Source organism: Ceratotherium simum, chromosome 3 (genome assembly GCF_057802395.1).
Source record: "Ceratotherium simum simum isolate JZ-2026a chromosome 3, ASM5780239v1, whole genome shotgun sequence".
Classification (NCBI taxonomy): domain Eukaryota; kingdom Metazoa; phylum Chordata; class Mammalia; order Perissodactyla; family Rhinocerotidae; genus Ceratotherium; species Ceratotherium simum.
In genome coordinates this window covers 5,395,798-5,416,468 of record NC_141902.1, presented here as the reverse complement: position 1 = coordinate 5,416,468, position 20,671 = coordinate 5,395,798, and the positions used below count along the sequence as shown (strand labels likewise).

Sequence of the window (20,671 nt, the reverse complement as noted above, 5' to 3'; positions counted from 1 at the left end):
CCAGTATACACTTAGGAATCGTACTTGTTTATCACTTCACAGGAAATATAATGCTAGAGATATTTTCTTTTCTATTGGCTGTAACACATCCCTAACAGCAGAAGGTAAGGTATAATATTGTAATTTATTTTTTTCTTCAAATGTGGAGGTTTACTAAACAGTTTGATATCTTTTAGTTAATTTAAATTAGTATAAGCAGTATGGCAAATTTGCTTGGTAATGAGCAAAAACGAATTGAACAAATTGAAAGTAATAGAATTGAGTATCTGCTGGGTTACCACTGACTGTACGTTTAGGTATAGGTATGTGTGGTTTTGCATATGTATGATGGACATTTTGAGGATATGCTAGAATAAATGTGTTGATAGAGGATGGTAAATATCAAATTTGGTAATGCCAATGTTTTCCTTGGCCTGCTGAAATTTCACAAATTTATCCTTATATCAAGCCAAGCACTTTGAAAGTGACATTTATTCCGTGAGCCCTAGGGACTATGACTGAATATATGGATGAAGTCTTTTTGTTTAATGTAATTCTTTTTGATATATAACATCTACCCCCCAAAATACGTGTAAGTGTACATCTCAAAGTATTTATAGAAAAGTGAACTCACCTATGTAACCAGCATCCAGATAAAGAAGAAACAGAATATTACCAGAACAGGAAGCCCCTCGTCTCTACAGTCACTCCCCTCACCAATCCTCTTTCTACCCTGTGCCCAGGAGAAACTCTATCTCGAATTCTAACACCATGGATTAAGTTGACCTCTCTTTGAGCTCTGCATAAATGGAGTCATATACTTTTTTTTCGATCAGGGTTCTTTAATTCAAGGTTGTGTTTGTGAGATTTATCCCTGTTGTTGCATTTACTTCTAGTTCATTCATTCTTGTTGCTGCATAGTATTTTATTGTATGAATACATTAAATGTTTTGTGCTTTCTACTATACGTGAAAATTTGGACTGTTTTGCATTTGAGACCATTACAAATACTGATGCTCTAAACGTTTGTGTTCATGTCTTTCGTGAACATATGTTCACATTTCTATTGGATATATACCTGAAAGCAGGATTTTCTGGGTCTTAGAGTTTGCATATGTTCATCTTTAATAGTCTTTACCAAAGAATTTTCCAAAGTGGTCATACCAATTTGTACTCCATCTAGACGCGAGTTAATTAAGCTAGCTTTTGCTTCCTCTTAGCAATAGGTGTTTCAGAGGGAAATTTCAAATCTAATACTCTTAACTAATGAATATTGGCAAACCTGTTAATTATTTTCTATAGTTTTAGAAACTAACTATAAAATATCTTAGTACATTTTTCTTGTGAGATATATGATACAAATCTGTGATGCTTATTATCAGTTTGAATGTAGACATATTGTAAAATTTTCAAAAACTATTAAATACAATTATAGAGGAATAACTTTCTTCAAATATGACTAAGCTAATCATAATTCTAATGATCTTAATTTGTTTTGCCACAAGTTTCTGCTATAGACCAATGCTGTCATTTGTTGCAAATGGATACTACTTAGCACAGTTTTTAAACTTAGTCTCCTTTTAAATCTTGGAAGCTATAATCTCTGAGGTTCTTTATTCCACATTGAATAGAACAGTCAGTTTACACTAATGCTGGATTCCTGGCTGCCTGATTCTTTTGCTGGGTCACACATAAAACCTTTAAGAAGCTTCTCCTGTACAACTAAGAAAAGCTTGAACAATTCTTATAAAATGATTTTCCTGGAAAGAAATGAAACAGACATTCAAATAGACACTGAAGGAATGAATTCCATGCAGAAAAATACAGCTAGGTGAGAAGAATTAGTTTCTTCGAGTCTTACGTCTGAGGAGGATGTCTAAAACTAGTTATTTCTCTGTTGCTTCTGTCTAGTTTTCAGGTGTAGAATACATTGACCTTTCTAACCACGGTATCATCCATGAACAGCTGATGTAGGTTCCTTTATGATTCATGAGCTCAAAGCCAATAAAACAATCCAGTGAGTCAAGGGTGAGTAAGAAGACCAAAGTTACAAAAAAGGAAAAAAATAGGGGGTTTTAAAATAGACTTTTGCTTATGACAAGGACAAATTTAGTATTAATTCCTGCCATCCTGCATCCATAAAAAAAATCTTATCCATTGATGACTCATGTTGTTAATCATGCATTTAGCCCTTATCTTTTTTAAATGATATTCCTTAAAATTCTTGTGTAGAGAGATACCCGAGGAAGAGGTGAAACATGGGTATGAGTTATGACATCTCATTTATCATCTTTTAAATTTTATTCCAAATCCTACTTTCCTTGCATATATTGGAGGCAAATAGAAAGTGAGTGTATAGATTGAGACAACGTTTTAACAATTGAGGAGTCAGAGGGCGGAGTCAAGATGGCGGCGTAGGCAGACTCTGAACTCACCTCCTCCCGTGGACACAGCCAATTTACAACTACTCGTGGAAAAATTACCCCTGAGACAGAACTGAAAACTGGATAAGAGGAACTCCTGCAACAACGGACAATCCTAACTGGGGTAGAAGAGGCAGAGACTCCCTTCTGGAGAGGAAAAACGCCGCCTTCACAAGCCGCCAGCTTCACGGCCGCCGGGAGCAGCTCACAGGTACGCAGCCTCCCTGGAGGCGCGGGGCCCTGAGCCGGGGAGCGCCCCCGCTGTGGGCATTTTGTGGACCCAGCACAATCGACACCAGTGGCATAATATCTGACTTTGCCTGCTACTAAAGCATTGGGGAGCACCCCCAGAACCCGGTTCACAAAGAAACTAAAACTGGCTCTTAAAGGGCCCGTGCACAAACTCACCCGTTCCAGAAAGCATCCTAAAATCACCAGAAAGAAAGGTACACAGTGCTTCGGTGACAAGAGACTCACCTAATAGGCCCTGAGTGCATCACGGTGAGGGGTGAGACCTCTCCAGGGACTGGGACATTGGCGGCGGCCATTGTTGTGGCCTGGTGTGAGCGTGCTGACACAGACGCCATTGGAGTTCTCCCTGCGACCTGCTAGCCCAGGGTCTGCTCCACCCGCTAGAGCACCGATTTAATCCAGCTCAGCCAGGGCAGGCAGCCCACCCTAGAGACTGGCCCCACCCAACAACAAGCCCTCAGGCAACGTGTGGGCCTGCATAGATTGGTGACTGGATTCTCTGCAGCCTGGCAACTGAGCTGACTTGAGCGGGGCAGGGTGTGCACAAGGAGCGGGTGGAGAGTGTGGGGTGGTGGTGGAGTGTGTGGGGCTCCCGCCGTGGAGAGACTGGGTCCGCTTGGGGAGGTCGGGGCGCTCACATGGGGCAGGACTGTGTTGACTGTGTGTGTGGACCTGTGGGCAACAGGGCTTGTCAGCTGCAGAAGACTTGTGCTTCTCAAAGACCCACATAGGAGGTTTGCCCCACCTTCCAAAGCCTGAAACAATTAGGTGCTCCTGTGCCTGAGGCCAGCCCCACCCAGCTGCAATCCCCAGAGAGCTGACAAGAGACCTAATAGGCTAGAGGTTTACAGCAATTGTAAGGCCCTGAGCCTAACAACCTGCCACACTGGGGGCCTACTCACTTAAAGGAAATACTGCAACACAAATGTGGTATTAGAACTTACAGCCAACTGTGCTGGGACTCCCCACACCTGATAAAGAGACTGAAGGGCCCACAACAACTACAAGCAGCTGAGCATTACAACAGCTGACCAGGAGCATAACTCAGCCTCCCTGGGCGCCTATAGGGAGAGCTAATAGGCCACAATAGAAGGACACATGTAGCCCACATAGGGGCCACCCCTGGAACATTGAGAACTGAGGGAAGCATACTGGAAGCCTCCTAAGGCATCACTTACATAAGGTCACCTATCCAAGAGCAGGAGACGTAGCTGACCTACCTAATACGTAGACACAAGCACAGGGAAAGAGGCAAAATGAGGAGGCAAAAGAATACATTCCAAGTAAGGGAACAGGACAAAACCCCAGAAAAGGAACTAAGTGAAACAGAAATGAGCAACCTACCCGACAGAGAGTTCAAACTAAGAGTGTTAACGATGCTCACTGATCTGGGGAGAAGAATAGATGAACTCAGTGAGAATGTCAACAAAGAAATGGAAGATATAAAAAAGAACCAATCAGAAATGACGAATACAATACTGGAAATGAAAAATTCATTAGAGGGACTCAAAAGCAGAGTAGAGGATACAGAAGAACGGACCTGTGAGCTGGAAGAAAGACTAGAAGAAATTACCCAAGGTGAACAGGTAAAAGAGAAAAGAATTAAAAAGAGTGAGGACAGTCTAAGGGACCTCTGGGACAACATCAAGAGCACTAACATCCGTGTTATAGGTGTCCCGGAAGGAGAAGAGTGAGACAAGGGGGCAGAGAATCTATTTCAAGAAATAATAGATGAAAATTTCCCTAACCTAAGGAAGGAAACAGACATCCAGGTACAGGAGGCACAGAGAGCCCCAAACAAGATAAACCCAAAGAAGCCCACACCAAGACACATCATAATCAAAATGTCCAGAATTAAAGATAAAGAGAGAATCCTAAAAGCCGCAAGAGAATGTCAAGTTACATACAAAGGAAACCCCATAAGGCTATCAGCTGACTTCTCAGCAGAAACCTTACAGGCTAGAAGAGAATGGCATGATATATTTAAAGTGCTAAAAGGAAAAAACTTACAGCCAAGAATACTCTACCCAGCAAGGTTATCGTTCAAAATGGAAGGAGAGATCAAAATTTTCCCAGATAAGCAAAAATTAAAGGAGTTTGTCACCAAGAAACCAGTGCTACAAGAAATGTTAAAGGGACTGATTTAAGGGGAAAAGAGAAGACCACAAATAGGAAAAATTATCTATTTCCACGATTAGAACGTAATGGATACAAATGCACAAAAAAGAGGTTAGATATGATATCAAAAACATAAAAGGAGGGAGGAGGGTAGTTAAAGAGTACAGCTTTCAGACAGAGGTCAAACTAAAGTGACCATCAATTCTGTATAGAAGAAGTAAGGAACAGAGAAGGACTACTAAAACACTGAGGGAAAAAAAAAAAAATAAAGTTAAAAAATGGCAGTAAGTACATACTTATCAATAGCTACTTTAAACGTCAATGGACTAAATGCCCCAATTAAAAGGCATAGGGTGGCTGACTGGATAAAAAAACAAGACCCATATATATGCTGCATACAAGAGACACACTTCAGACCTAAAGACACTCACAAACTGAAAGTGAAGGGATGGAAAAAGATACTCCATGCAAATGGCAATGAAAAGAAAGCTGGGGTAGCAGTACTCATATCAGACAAAATAGACTTTAAAACAAAAACTGTAAAAAGAGACAAAGAAGGGCATTACATAATGATCAAGGGAACAATCCAACAAGAGGATATAACACTTGTAAATATCTACGCACCCAATGTAGGTGCACCTAAATATATAAAGCAATTATTAACAGACATAAAAACAGAAATAGACAGTAACACAATAATAGTAGGGGACTTTAACACTCCACTTACACCAATGGATAGATCATCCAAACAGAAGACCAATAAGGAAACATTGGCCTTAAACGACACACTAGAACAGATGGACCTAGTAGATATATACAGAGCATTCCATCCAAAAACCGAAGAATACACGTTCTTTTCAAACGCACATGGAACATTCTCCAGGATTGATCACATATTAGGCCACAAAACAAGTCTCCATAAATTTAAGAAGATTGAAATAATACCAAGCATCTTTTCTGACCACAACGGTATGAAACTAGAAATCAACTATAGGAAGAAAATCAGAAAAGCCACAAATGCATGGAGATTAAACAAAATGCTACTGAACAATGACTGGGTTAACGAAGAAATCAAAGAAGAAATCAAAAAATACCTGGAGACAAATGAAAATGAAAATACGACATGCCAGAATTTATGGGATACAGCAAAAACGGTTCTAAGAGGGAAGTTTATAGCAATACAGGCCTATCTCAACAAACAAGAAAAATCTCAAATAAACAATCTAACAATGCACCTAAAGGAACTGCAAAAAGAAGAACAAACAAAGCCCAAAATCAGTAGAAGAAGGGAAATAATAAAAATCAGAGCAGAAATAAATGAAATGGAGACCAAAAAACAATAGAAAAAATTAATAAAACCAAGAGCTGGTTCTTTGAAAAGATCAACAAAATAGACAAACCTTTAGCTAGACTCACCAAGAAAAAAGAGAGAAGGCACAAATAAGTAAAATCAGAAATGAAAGAGGAGAGGTTACAACAGACACCTCAGAAATACAAAAGATTATAAGAGAATACTATGAAAAACTATATGCCAACCAATTCGACAATCTGGAAGAAATGGATAAATTCTTAGAATCATACAACCTTCCAAAACTGGATCAAGAAGAAGTAGAGAATTTGAATAGACCAATCACCAGTAAGGAGATCGAAACAGTAATCAAAAACCTCCCCAAAAATAAAAGTCCAGGACCAGACGGCTTCCCTGGTGAATTCTACCAAACATTCAAAGAAGACTTAATACCTATCCTTCTGAAACTCTTCCAAAAAATTGAGGAGGGGAAGCTCCTAACTCATTCTACGAAGCTGACATTACCCTGATACCAAAACCAGACAAGGACAACACAAAAAAGAAAATTACAGGCCAATATCACTGATGAACATCGATGCGAAAATCCTCAACAAAATACTAGCAAATCGCATACAACAATATGTTAAAAAGATTATACACCATGATCAAGTGGGATTTATTCCAGGTATGCAGGGATGGTTTACATTCGCAAATCAATCAACGTAATACACCACATTAATAAAATGAAGAACAAAAATCACATGATCATCTCAATAGATGCAGAGAAAGCATTCGACAAGATCCAGCATCCATTTATGATAAAAACTCTGAATAAAATGGGTATAGAAGGAAAGTACCTCAACATAATAAAGACCATATATGAGAAACCCACAGCTAATATTATCCTCAATGGTGAAAAACTGAAAGCCATCCCTCTAAGAACAGGAACCAGACAAGGATGCCCACTGTCACCACTCCTATTTAACATAGTATTGGAAGTGCTAGCCAGAGCAATCAGGCAAGAGAAAGAAATAAAAGGGATCCAAATTGGAAAGGAAGAAGTGAAACTGTCACTATTTGCAGATGACATGATTTTATATATAGAAAACCCTAAAGAATCCACCAGAAAACTTTTAGAAGTAATAAACGAATATGGTAAAGTTGCAGGATACAAAATCAACACACAAAAATCAGTTGCATTTCTGTACACTAACAACGAAGTAGCAGAAAGAGAAATTAAGAATACCATCCCATTTACAATTGCAACAAAAAGAATTAAATACCTAGGAATAAACATAACCAAAGAGGTGAAAGATCTGTACACCGAAAACTATAAAACATTTCTGAAAGAAATTGAAGAAGACACAAAGAAATGGAAAGATATTCCGTGCTCTTGGACTGGAAGAATTAACATAGTTAAGATGTCCATACTTCCTAAAGCCATCTATAGATTCAATGCAATCCCTATCAAAGTTCCAACAACATTTTTCACAGAAATAGAACAAAGAATTCTAAAATTTATATGGAACAACAAAAGACCCTGAATAGCTAAAGGAATCCTGAGAAAAAAGAACAAAGCTGGAGGTATCACACTCCCTGACTTCAAAATATACTACAAAGCTATAGTAACCAAAACAGCATGGTACTGGCACAAAAACAGACACACAGATCAGTGGAATAGAATCGAAAGCCCAGAAATAAACCCACACATCTATGGACAGCTAATCTTTGACAAAGGAGCCAAGAACATACAATGGGGAAAAGAAAGTCTCTTCAACAAATGGTGTTGGGAAAACTGGACAGCCATATGCAAAAAAATGAAAGTAGATCCTTACCTTACACCATACACAAAAACTAACTCCAAATGGATTAAAGACTTGAATGTAAGACCTGAAACTGTGAAAGTTCTAGAAGAAAACATAGGCAGTACGCTCTTCGACATGGGTCTTAGCAACATCTTTTCAAACACCACATCTGACCGGGCAAGAGAAACAATAGAAAAAATAAACAAATGGGACTACATCAAACTAAAAAGCTTCTGCACAGCAAATGAAACCATCAACAAAACGAAAAGACAACCTAACAATTGGGAGAAGATATTTGCAAACCATACATCTGATAAGGGCTTAATCTCCAAAATATATAAAGAACTCATGCATCTCAACAACAAAAAAACTACCAACCCAATTAAAAAATGGGCAAAAGACCTGAACAGACATTTCTCCAAAGAAGATATACAGATGGCCAACAGACACATGAAAAGATGTTCAAAATCACTAATTATCAGGGAAATGCAAATCAAAACTACAATGAGATATCACCTCACGCCCGTCAGAATGGCTATAATTAACAAGACCGGAAACAACATGTGTTGGAGAGGTTGTGGAGAGAAGGGAACTCTCATACACTGCTGGTGGGAGTGCAAACTGGTGCAGCCACTATGGAAAACAGTATGGAGATTCCTCAAAAAATCAACGATAGAACTACCATATGATCCAGCTATTCCACTGTTGGGTATTTATCCAAAGAACTTGAAAACACCAATTTGCAAAGGTACATGCACCCCTGTGTTCATTGCAGCCTTATTCACGATAGCCAAGACTTGGAAGCAACCTAAGTGCCCATCAAGGGACGAATGGATAAAGAAGCTGTGGTATATATACACAATGGAATACTACTCAGCCATAAGAAACGACGAAATCCAGCCATTTGTGACAACATGGATGGACATTGAGGGTATAATGCAAAGTGAAATAAGTCAGAGGGAGAAGGTCAAATACCGTATGATTTCCTTCATTAAGTAGTAGATAGTGACAACAATGGACGGATACATAGGGACAGAGATTGGATTGGTGGTTGCCAGAGGGGAGGGGGGAGGGAGGAGGGTGAAAGGGATAATTCGGTGCATGTGTGTGGTGACGGGTTGTAATTAGTATTTTGGTGGTGAACATGATGTGGTCCATGCAGAAATAGAAGTACAATGATGTACACCTGAAATTTTTACAATGTTATAAACCAATGTTACTGCAATAAACAAAAAATTAAAAAAAAAAAAAAAAACAAAAAAAAAAAAACGAGGAGTCAAAAGATCCAGGATATTGCCCAACTTCTGATGGAGACATGGCCACGACAGCTACCAAGTTCTTAAACTTCTCACTGGCCTATTATATTTGCTGTAGTTCCTCGGGAAAGGCAAAGCCATGAAAAGATGTGTGTGAAATCTGTATCCCAGCAAAGCCTGGTGCACTCTAAGACTCGACTCTAGGGACTAGATTTTCATAGCTATCTGTTCTTATGTTTCTCTCGTATCTTAAACACTGAAAAATTCATATTCTAACTCGTACATTCAATGAATACTAATACCTTGCCTTTGAAATTGTGAATTGTGAATATATTAAATTTTCGTCCCTATTAAACTTCCATCAACATTACTCAGTTAAATCTGTATCCATTATGCAGTGTAATTCTCAGGTATAATTAAAAATATTCAGACTCTAGATTATATAAATTATACATGCCAGTTTAGGAAACAACGTATTTTGCATGTTTGTGAGAAAGGGGAACAATTACCAATACAAAACTTTTTCTTTGTTATCTTTTATTTACTTTTATTTTAGAGTTTAGGGCTACTTATTGTTATTTAAGATAATTGGGCTCAAATTTTTATATTATAGTCATATTGGGATACTTAAGAATATCTTTTTTCTCCCTTTTCCCACATGGATTATCATATACTTGGCTTTAGATTGGGTAAGTGTCAGAGGTGATAATTAATTCAAAATAGGAAATATGATTTCCATTTTTCCTTGGAAAAGATTTGTTAAGCAATATCCAGTAAAGAAAGTTGAAAGAGGGTTTTTTGGTGTGTTTTGTAGACTTTTTTCAGGGCAAACTGAGATGTGAAGTAGTGCGAGCCAAATGTTCGCTCTTGGTCCTTGGGTTCCCACTGCTTACACATTGCATACAAATTCTAACCCTAGGGAATCAGACTAATCGCTTCTGGGCTGCCGTGTGTCCTTTTTGCTTCACTAGAAGTGCTTTCTTGTCCCTTTGACACTTTATGTGCATGAAAACCAAAAGCTATGACTGAGTCTAAAGCCAAAAACCCTGAAAAATCCGTCCCCTAAAACCAATAAAAGATCAGAACAACCCCAATTCTCCATTCATTAAAAGATACATCACCCTTTTCATCTTACTCCTTTTTTGTTCTAAGAAAAACCATTTATTTTTTTTAGACTCTTAAGTGAGAACACATTTGGTCTCTGGATAGTGTGGATAGAACCAATTTTCATACATTTCAGTACAATTGCTTTACATGGAAAGGAAGTGTAATGGGGTCATATTTTTATAAACACTAATATCGAGAAAGAAAATGCAGTGCCTCTATTTTCTATATCTGATTTAATTATTAATAGAAATCCCTACTCAACTGGATTGGGGGCAGTGTTGTATGGAGGTGTAGAAATGTACTTTCAACTGAAATTTAAAATTATGTTAGTGTCTTTGGGTTTTAAACACCCTTAATGTGGTTATTCGAGTCTTTTTTGGTGAAATGATCTGACTTTCAGATATTCTCCTCCTCTGTTCTTCACACTGTTGTACCTGGGTGTGTTGAGTGGAGGAGTAATTTGACCTGTGGCCACAAGGGAAAGGGCCACGTGTCTGTGAGCTCTGACCCCCATCCATCTAGGAGGGCTGGACTGGTCAGCTCCATCTCTGAACTTGCTCTTCTGGACTGTGCCTGTCACTTTGCCTTTTGGAATGTAATGGCCCATGATGGCTAATTTGGCCCTTACCTTCAGACATTGGGTCTCTGCCATTGGCTGCTCTTCTTCCTGGCTGCAGGCTTCTAAGTCGCAGTTGGCACCTCTGCATGTTGTCTATGGCATGTGTGAGAACTGATGTCACACCCATGTCATAATGGATGTGGCGCTGAGGTGCCTGGAGGGTGTCTCTTAGGAACTTGTAGACCCCCAGGCCATGTCCAGGCCAGCGTGTCCTAGCTCTCCTGCTCCCCTCTTCCTATCTGGATGTTTCTACAGTTTGCCTCCCCCTGTTCACAGCACATACCAGGTTTGAAGTAGGAATAAGAGATAGGGACAGAGGTAGGCTCTCCTCAATTCTCTACATTTTGCTTTTTCCTTCCAAAGCCGTGGTGTGGAAGGATGAGGGGATCCATTGCTTCCTGCTCCTCTTCACGCCTGGTAGATCTCCCGCTAACTGCCCCCTTCCTGCTTCCTCATTTGCTCTGCCCTGTTGTCTTGGGCTATAACAGTGGATGGAGGTAAAGGGGAGAAACTAGCTTCCTGAAAAGGACAGTTATGTTAGGAGGTGCTCCAGAAAGAGTCTCCATATCAGGCTTGTTCTCTGCTTATGGTTACAAACTTGTCATTTTTTGTCTCTTGATGAATTGCTAAAGTGAGAGACGAGGGGAATATCAAATAAGAATTAGGCGCCTTTAGAATTTTTTTTTTCATTTTATGAGACACTGGGCTATCAGTTTATGTGAACTGTGAATTTCTGATTTACTGCACATTTGGAAGCGGGACCAGAACGGCTCAGAGGTCGTAGGAAAAGCAACATCCCCACGGCCTCTACAGTAACAAACTTATCTTCATGACCTTGGTAAAATCTACTGTAGTCATCTCAATATACCAGCCCTTTAGTGTAAATAATAATCTTCAGTACTTTTATATTTTGCAAATGCCTTTCCCTTCAGACTCTGGATAGATTGCTTGAACCCTTATTATCAAGTAAAAACTTGATGTCATCTTCCAGCCTCAACCAGAATACCGTTGACAGTACTGTCTCATCAGGATATTTTATATTTATCCTGATAGGTAAGCAGTGTTTGCCTTGGGCTACTTGCTGTTCTAAGCATTTTCTATATATATAATCATGTATTCCTCAAAAAAATCCCATTAGCTAGCTACCAATATCCCCACTTGGGAGAGAAAACAGGCATAGAGAAAAAGTAATTTGCTGAAGATCACAGAGCAAGTAAGTGACGAGCTGAGATTTGGGTCCGGGGAGTACGCTTTCTGAGTCCTGACTCCCTCACCACCCCGTCTCCTTCACAAAACTCTCCTGACGGGAGGAGTTGGTGAATTATGGTCGGGTAGATGTGCAGTTGCTCTCTCACCTCTTACTACACGGTCTTGACCAGAATGCCAGCAACTAAGCCTACTCTAAAAGTTTGCCTACCTAATCACAGATGCAGGCGCACACACACACACACACACACACACACACACACACACACACACGTGTTAAATTAATTAAACAAGAAGGCCGTTAGACTGAGGAGGCCTAATGCTGTGGCGGCCCACATAAGCAAACCTAAACCTAAGCCTTTAAATGCCTCAAGGTCATGAAATCAAAACCTAGTAACAACCAGTCACAAACAGCCAACGAGGCTTTAAGCTACGTTTTCTTGCTTTGCTTCTGCCTTTTCCCTGTAAAGGTCTCTCCCCAGCTCCTGTCAGAGGCTTTCTCCTAACCACTTCTGGTTTGGCGCTACACAAAGAGAATGGATTTTTGCTCAAATAAACTCTTAAAATTTTTAATATGCCTTAGTTTATCTTTTAACACATACCAACAACAAAACCTGTTTTGATTTTAAATAACAAAAAATAATTGAACCGATCAGTTTGAATATATAAACACAATCTAAAAAAGAGAGTTTTGTGTCTTAATATTAGCCCTGTCAATAAGTCAAGATTTCCAGAACTCACCCACCCAAACGCAAAGCTTTCTCCCACTCTGGCTGTCATCCCTGTAACAACATCCCAATGAAGGAGCAGACACCATTTGCTAAGTGAAGCTCAGCAACACGAGTCCTGTGTTTTCCTCCTGCACGCCCACCTGCTCCTGCTGATCTTTCCTTTGCTTCTAAGCATCAAGTGCACATTCTCCTTTGTTGAAAATATTCATTATTCACGTTTCCCAGATTGAGCCTGTTAGACAGTTAATGACTGAGAATGCTTCTCCCTTTTCTGTTCGCACATCCATTCTAATTATCCTTAAAGGTGGCATTACATTTTCTTTATTTGAAACTTCAGAGGAGAGGGACTAATGCAGCAATCAGACAAAAGGATACAAGCAGGTAGAAATGAAGGATTGCCTGTCATTAATTTATGACTATGTGAGCTTATTTGTGTATGGTTTCAAGGGGGATTTGCACTGTCTTTCATCTTGTACGAAGCAGACACTAAGTACATGAGAGGAAGACGACAGACAAAATGTGGTAATGGAACTGGCTACACTGTGTTATCATCGTCCCAAAGCCAGCTACTAGGATCCTAATATAAAGGGACCCGGCTGAGGGAAGACAAAAAAAAAAAAAATGAAACTCCTGCTGCTAATAACTTAAAAGATGTGACAAGTTTTGTTGGGTTATGTAATCTCCTTAAAACTTTAAATTAGAGAGAGCACCACGGTTGGATTTATGCATAGACATTCCTAGAATCTTCAAGCAGAGATCGTGGAAACACTGAAACCTATGCATGACTTTCACGCTCCCCCTTCCTAGAGTGTCTTGCGGAGATTGTGAAATGAGTGGCTCCAGAATTCTTCTTGCTCCTCAGAGATGATGATTTCATCAGCTTGAGTTTAATGGATCTAAATAGCAAAATTGGTCACACTTGTGAATAGTGAGTTCAATCAGAACAGTCCAGCCATGTCTGAGACATTATTTAAGCTGTGTGGGTTTTGATCATCCCAAGTAGAGTACCACATCGCTGGTCTCATTCCTCAGTTTTCTTCCTGTTGTAGCTAACATTATCCAAGCCTAATCTCATGGTCTTTAAACAGAAACGGAGGGCAAAAGAAACAAAATCTAGCAAGTCTCTCCACATTACTGAAGGCGTACATAGTGACAAATCTGCCAACACGTAATTAGGGCTGCAAGAGGTGCTAATGTTTTTGATAGTAAGCTCCAGTGGATTTTTGTGATAAAGTGATAGGAATGACTATTTTTAGACCTCATTTTGAAAATCATACCTGAAATTTATCAAAATATGTAATGCATTTATTGCAACATGTTTAGATTTGTTTCTCTAATTCTCCTCTGCCCTAGTATTGTAACAGCTAGATCTTAAGTTAGCATGAGGGAAGCCATCTTAGGGAAAGGAAGCCATATTGTGACTCTGACTCTGACTCCCTCAGTCTCGGTGAATACATTCTAGCCTGCATGTAGCCTAGATGATTAAGCACCTCTCGCTTTTGCAAAATACATGATCTGCTAGTTCTATGACTCTTGCTATGATAAGATGATAACTTTGTTTTCTGAATTCCCCAGGAACATGACAATCTACAGAGAGAAAAACTCTGTGTTGGTACCCATCATGAATGACAGAAGAAAGAGATAATGTGGTGCCTTGAAGTTTGTCACACCGAATGGTCTATATCCCTAAACCCCCTCCTTCCCTGCCCATTTCCCCTATGTAGCTGCCTCAAGATTCTGTATGATTTTAAGACGGCTCTTTAGGACACTAGTCTGCCATCTTCTGGTTCTGCTGGTTAATCGTATAAACTTTCCTTTCTTAACCACTGGCTTATTTGCAATTGATTGGCACTGGATTGTGGGGAGCAGGACAAGCCCCTTTCGCTGGGTTACAGTACTGTGTTTTAAATATGCTTTTTTTCCCCACCTTTGGCATTTCTGAGCCCTTAAATTTTACTTTAGCTTCATTGTTCCCAGCTGAAATAGGCATCATATTTAGCTGGCAAAGAAAATATATGATTGATCGAACTAAGGAATGTTGGGAAATTGCTATGAAATTAGTTTTTTTTTAATATAAATGTTGTTTTGATATATCTGGCTCTAAAATCAGTTTGTAGAATGCCATGTTAAAACTCTACATTTTTGGAAGACTTAAAAAAATAATAAAGAGTCTAATTTCCTTGTATATCTATGTGTATTTCCATTTGTATGTGTTTGTCATCAGGTTTAGTCAGGTACCTCATTACCATCAGAAACTCACTTCTTTTTGAAGGGGTAATATGATGACATTTACAAATTCAGCTCACAATAGTAATGGAAGACAGGATTTCATAGTTTAGAAAGGTTAAAAACATGTGGAATCTTCTCTTATACTCCCCAGCCCCTATTTAGATTCTTTGGCAGGCATCAGCCATCGATGACCTTGTCCCACCTGTAGGAACTCAGGCTGGCTGTGGAAATGGGTAGATGGCAGGGCTCTCATCCAGTACTTGGTTACACTCTTCTTCCAAACCCACCAAACTTTGCAAGACTTTAATAAGAAATAGATATTTCACTAAAGATTTAGTGGGGAAGAGAACTCACATTGCACAATACAACAGCAACTGCATAATTTTCTTCAGGTGTATATGTCCTTCTCTCCAAGGTTTCCCAATTCTCTCCGCTGACTCATTTCTCCGCTTTTTCCTGTTGCATACAGACTCTCTGAATTTCCTTTATTACCCTAAGCAGTTTTGCCTGGCCACTTCATTCAGTAAAACAAAAGCCCCATAATCAACAGAATTGTGAATACTCGTCGCTCCTCAAGCAATCCGGTTTGAAGCGTCTCACCTCAGCCTAGTGACTTATCTAAATAGTAACCCTACAAAGTAATCTCAATATATTAACTAATCATGAGGAAATAGGGGCTCAGATGAATAAACAATTAGATCTGCTCTGGGTAAGTAAGATTTCACACAACTAGTGACTTATGACCTGGATCTTGAAGGATACATAGGGATCTATGCCTGTTGTTAGGTTTCTATAATTTAGGTTTTTATTCATAAAATAATCTTAATTGGTAACAGTGATTGTTTTTTTTTTTTTAGAGGTTTTTTTTTAAAGATTTTATTTATTTATTTTTCCCCCAAAGCCCCAGTACATAGTTGTCTGCCATAGCTGCACATCCTTCTAGTTGCTGTATGTGGGATGCGGCCTCAGCATGGCTGGAGGAGTGGTGCCTCGGTGCGCACCCGGGATCCGAACCCGGGCCGCCGGCAGCGGAGAGCACGCAGTTAACCGCTAAGCCACGGGGCCGGCCCTGATTGAGTGTTTTAAATGTACACTACGGTAATGATGAGCATGAATTGTTTCAAGAATTAATGAGAAAATTGTTAATAGTATTATAAACTCCATTTTATAGCCAAGAAAACCGAGAAGTTGAGGAGCTCGTCCAAGTTCATATAGCTAATAACTGGTACAATATAGAGCTAGAACCAAGATTTGAGTCCAGGGATGTCGACTCCAGTGTCTGAGCTACTGTACTCATCTTTTAAATGAAACAATTTGTTAATTTATTAAAAATGAGTTTAACATATTTTTAATCTGGCATATATTATTAAAGGTTGTGAATAAACCCAATTTGATTTTGTTGTCACCTATCATGCTAAAGGACTGAAAAATAAAGATAGCATTTGTGCTCTTCATTGAAAATTTTAAAATATTTTTTTCTCATAGTGAGAAAAGGCCTTGAGCAAATGTTTGTCATCTTTATAGTTAGTCTTCAAGGTTGTGCGTTCTTTACCCTCGAGGATCGCTAGAACGCTTGTACAACCGCATCGACATCAAGCCACATCTGCCTCCCATCACAAGCTCCTGTTATTCTCAAGCACCCAGAGCCAAGGTTGAATGCATTTAGGAGACTGAACAGGTGCTCAGAGGTACCACCGGTTATTTAGTGTAACTGGATTCGGCCTTATTCAAGCCTGTGAACTAAAAGGTCATCCAACTGAAAATGCCTTCCATCTGTTTTTACTATTCTCCTGTCCAGCATTGTTTTGCCGCTTATACATACAATGAGGCCATGATGAGAAGAAAAATTCATTGGCAACTTGAGGCAAAATGCTGTTGCTGTAAAGGTTTGATAGCATGACATTGATGGTTATTTTAAGATTTAAATATTATAGGCTCCTTAAGTTGTTTCAATATGACACAGTAATGAAAGTAGAAATTAAACTAGAAATCTTCTTCATGATCTTTCCTATCATATAGTGTTTTGTATCATAATATGGATAGAAATACTAAAGTATTTTAAATTATTTCCAAGAAAGAGCAACGGCGATATACTTTGTCTGGAGGTCCTTGGTTATAAACTATATATTATTTATTTGTTGATTCATTCACTTACATTTCTCAATTATTTATTCTACACCTATTATAGTTAATGAAATATAATGGTGATCCAGTAATGTACAAAATAGATGATTTCTCTCGTGAGGCAACAAATATTAACATAACATTTGTACAACTAATGTGAGAATTACAATTATGACATGTGCTTTGAAGAAGTACATGGTACTAAGTGCTTATGTAAATGAATACTTGTACCAATAACACTGGGTTAGTGCAATTATGCCAGCAAGTGCAAATATAAGTTATGAATGCCTACTATACAATAACTGAGAGATCTAATTTAGCAGAGCTCTTATTTATGCTGAGATATAAGTAAGACTGTTCATAACCTCAGGGAGCTTGTGGTCTGAGGTGGAGACAGAGAAGTAAACAGACACTGGTAGTGCAGAGAAGCCTTGGAGGCATATGGGTGTGCCCTCACACATATGGAGGGGGCTGGGGAAGGGACGCTAACTTTGAATCTAGAACTCAAGGAGACTTGGGGTTCCCCACTGTATATTTATGTCATCTTAGTGCTGGGAAGAATGTATTCACAGAAACCATAATGAAATTGATACATATGATTTTAAAAACCCCATATATCAAAAACTACAACAAATAAGCTTAAATGGGAAAAAAAACCTTGAAAAAACATTAGTAATATATATATAGGTAAAAGGTTATCAACATGAACATATTAAAAGCTCTTTATTAAGCAATACAAAGAAAACTACTCAATTGAAAAAATGAGCAAAGGATTTGAAACGGCATCTCATACCATAAAAAAACACGTGACTGACTAAGATATGTGTAAATATCAACCTTAATAGTAATAAAAGATGTGTGATTAAAGCAAGATACTCCATATACAGACAAATTTTTAAACCTTAAAACTCAATATTGGTGAGAATATAGAAAAGAGGCATCCTTCAGTCCTGTTGGTAAGAGTGGAAAAAAAGTGAAACATTTTGGAGGATTTTGTTAAAGTACACTGAAAGCTAAAAAGATATATATCCTTTGACATAAGGAATTATAATGTTAGAAATTTATCTTAAGGGAAATAATTGGATAATTGTTCAAAGATTCAGGTCTATCTATCATAATATTGTTTATATAAAGATAATTAAAGCAATATAAATGTCCAGTTATATTGGATTGGTAAATAAAATTTGGTATATGCGATGGAATACTCTGAAGCCATTATAATTATTGCATACATATATGGTTATTGCCATGAAGAGATGTTTAGCACATATAAGTGAAATAAACTAATCATAAAACTAGGAATAATATGATTCCATTTTTTACTATGGTGTATTCATGTACATAAAATATCATGAAACTTATATTCCAAAATATAAGCAGTGTGGTAGAATTATAGGCGATTCTTTTTAACTTCTCTTTAGTTTCTGCTGTTTTTCAACAATGCATGTGTATTGCTTATATAATAATGAAGTACATACAAGTAAAACTTTTAAAAAATCTCAATATTCCAAAATAAGTTTTTCCTTCTTAAATTTGATTTGGGATTGTCACTATGAGCCCAAATAAGAATTGAGTGCTCAAGAAATCAGGGTTAATAGTTTATTTTTAAAATTTGGAAACAAATGAATGTCAAGAATAATTGAATATCTACCTAATATATTTGCTTCATTTACTAAATTCCAAGAGAAATTTATTTTTTAAAACACTATTACTTGAAACATAGCATAATGAAGAGTCATAATGGAAAGTGAAACATGGTCATTAATAAGAGGAACAAAACAAACACAGATAAATACATACAAACACAAATGAAACACCCACGTAATCAAAATCAGCTATAGTTTTAGATAAATAAGCGAATATGTTTGTTATGTACACACACACACACATACACAAAGGTTGAAAGAACCTATGGAAACTATTGTAGATAGATTGGTGAGTTTTGACTTTTATTTAGATTGTGAATCTTATAGAGTTTTAAATTAGGACATTTTAGTGAGTACAGGGAAAGATATTTTAGTAGTAGAAGAGATCCTATATTAGGTTTATAATAAAACTAATGCACGAGCTTCCCTGATCATGACATCCATCACTCTGGCTTGGTTAATTGCCTGCAATTCCCATGAAAGTCTAAGCTTTGTTTTAAAGTGTTTCTCATTGTTGTACCTTTAATGTGTTTTACTTTCTCCATCATGTGATTGAATGTTGACTTTCTCCTGTGATGCAGGCAGAGTAGTTATTCTTTTACAATGTAGAACCTGATGCTCAGGAATAATGCTGGAGCCAAGACTTAAGTATTATCATTTCAAATCCATGGTTTTTTTGGTTTTGTCATGCTGGAAGAGATAACCAGCAAGTAATTAATATGAAAGAATTCAATGTCTTGAACTACAAGCTAAAGAGATAAACATGATGTAGATAGAGTAATAGTGAAGGATTTTGCAGCTCACATCATGAATATTAATGTGAATCAAGAGCTCTGCATTCCTCTGGGAATAGAAGCTCTTGTATTCCTTAAGCAAGATGCTTCTAGCTACTAAATCATACGTGGAAGCAACAGAAGATTGAAGGTCAAAAAAGAGGCAACCGAGCCTGTTGAGATGTAAGGTTCATATGTAGTCTACTGGAGAAACACTTTTATCTATTTTGAGAAGATACTTGCAGAAGATTTTACAAGACTGGTAGTCCACTTTATTACCTTAATAGTCTTGTAGTCAGAATTTATTTATTTACTTATTTTACTCTCATATACGACTCTAAGCGTGTTGATGGAAGAAAATCTAACATTTATTAAGTGTTTATCTGGGTCAGGCATTTGCTTAACTCCTTACATTTGTGTTTTTTTTTTTTTTTTTTTTGTGAGGAAGATCAGCCCTGAGCTAACATCCATGCTAACCCTCCTCTTTTTGCTGAGGAAGACTGGCCCTGAGATAACATCCACTGCCAGTCCGTCTCCTTTTTTCCCCCAAAGCCCCAGTAGATAGTTGTATGTCATAGTTGCACATCCTTCTAGTTGCTGTATGTGGGACGTGGCCTCAGCATGGCCAGAGAAGTGGTGCGTCAGTGCACGCCCGGGATCCGAACCCGGGCCGCCAGTAGTGGAGCTCGTGCACCTAACCGCTAAGCCACGGGGCCGGCCCTACATTTGTGTTTTTAAATAATCCTCCCAACAATACTGTGAGGTAGGTGTATATTATTCCTACTTTACAGATGGGACATTTATTCTTGAGAAGTGAATAATTTGCCCAAGATTGTTTAGCCAATACACGATAAATGCAGATTTGAACACAGGATTGTCTAATTCCAAAGCCCACTGACACGGGGCCCTTCTTAGTGCTTACACATCTTCTGTGACATTAGAAAATATCTGTGAAACACGTTTTTGATAAGCATTTTTTTAAGATGTTAAAAAATTTAGTGTCTTTTCTTTAAGTGAAAAAATACAGCTCTTTTTAAATTGTATTTATACTTGAAATCAAATAATCTACCACATTTATATCCAGGTAGTTCCTGAGAGGTCTCATTATCTCTAAC

At 38.2% G+C, this 20,671-nt stretch overlaps 1 long non-coding RNA gene across 5 annotated transcripts in view; it reads left to right on the top strand.

The window, feature by feature from the left end:
• LOC147917399 (uncharacterized) overlaps window positions 1-14,949 on the top strand; it is a 125,851-nt gene extending 110,902 nt beyond the window's left edge. For all 5 annotated transcript variants that reach the window (XR_015549576.1, XR_015549575.1, XR_015549578.1 and 2 more), the window contains one exon: window positions 14,360-14,949. This is a non-coding gene — a long non-coding RNA (uncharacterized LOC147917399). The remainder of the gene's footprint in view (window positions 1-14,359) is intronic.
• The last annotated feature ends 5,722 nt before the right edge of the window (window positions 14,950-20,671 follow it).